Genomic DNA, 1,329 nt, shown 5'->3' with positions numbered 1-1,329 from the left:
CATTTGGGTACTTAGTTTCCACCTGTGTCCCCTTGTGCAAGTATGCGTTGTTTCTATGCTTAATATTTTATTTATATACATTATATGGGGTCTTTATATACCCCCATCAATTCCCCCTGAGAAATCTTGTATGTAGTGATCATGTCAATCCTAACTCTATTGTCTTCCAGCAACATGAGGTTTACTCCCCTGAGTCTTTCCTCATAGTTCATACTCGTTAGCTCTGGTACTAGTCTGGTGGCATACGTTTGAACCTTCTCCAACTTTGTCTTGTGTTCGACTAAATAGGGACTCCACCTTGGAGCAGCATACTTCAGTATTTGGTATATATTATACAACGTTCTAAATGATTACTTACACAAATTTCTTAGAAAGTTTTTATGTTGGCATATGCCGCTGATGATATCGTTTTGATGTGGGCTTCAGGGAACAGGTCCGGCGTGTGATCAACATCCAGGTCTTTCTCTCTGATGTTAGAAGGCTTTCATCTCCGAAATGTTATCTTGTTTCCGCCCTCCTGCTCCCTACACCTATCTTTATAACTTTACACTTGCTTGAGTTGAACTCTGATAGCCATTTGTTGGATCAGTCCTTCCGTTTGTCTGTGTTGTGTGTGGTTGTGTGAGTGTGTGTGTGGCATTTCTGAGTGTGTTGACATCTGTGCATCTGATATACCGAGTGAGTATCGTGCGCGAGCTGCCCCTACAACAAGAGATAACATAACATATAATTGTTTCCACATAACTCAAGTGGTACTTTCTTTTTATTTATTATGAAAACATGTGAGGAAATAATGTAATAATAACTCTCTCTCTCTCTCTCTCTCTCTCTCTCTCTCTCTCTCTCTCTCTCTCTCTCTCTCTCTCTCTCTCTCTCTCTCTCTCTCTCTCTCTCTCTCTCTCTCCCTCTCTCTCTCTCTCTCTCTCCACCCTCACCCTCCCCACCCGCCCACCCTCACCACAGACTATGCTATACAGAAAATACTTACAGTCTATGCTGTATAATTACACCGCCATAACTTGTATTAAACGGTCCGCTCTGGACTCTGGTTCTCGCTTGTGCCTCACCCCCCCCCTAGTGCTGGTCCCCGCCTCCCCTGGCCCCTAGTGCTGAATATTATATATTCTATATCCTATATATATATATATATATATATATATATATATATATATATATATATATATATATATATATATATATATATATATATATATATATATCCTAGCCCACAGCATGAATATTGAACCCCTCACACGTAAAAAAAAATAAACCCATTAGCTGCAAATACTAAACCCAAGGCTTGTATATTAAACCAATATAAACCACGCT

The sequence above is a fragment of the Procambarus clarkii genome, chromosome 30, assembly GCF_040958095.1.
Source record: "Procambarus clarkii isolate CNS0578487 chromosome 30, FALCON_Pclarkii_2.0, whole genome shotgun sequence".
Classification (NCBI taxonomy): Eukaryota; Metazoa; Arthropoda; class Malacostraca; order Decapoda; family Cambaridae; genus Procambarus; species Procambarus clarkii.
The sequence above is the reverse complement of the archived record's forward strand: the minus strand, read 5'-3'. Positions refer to the sequence as shown.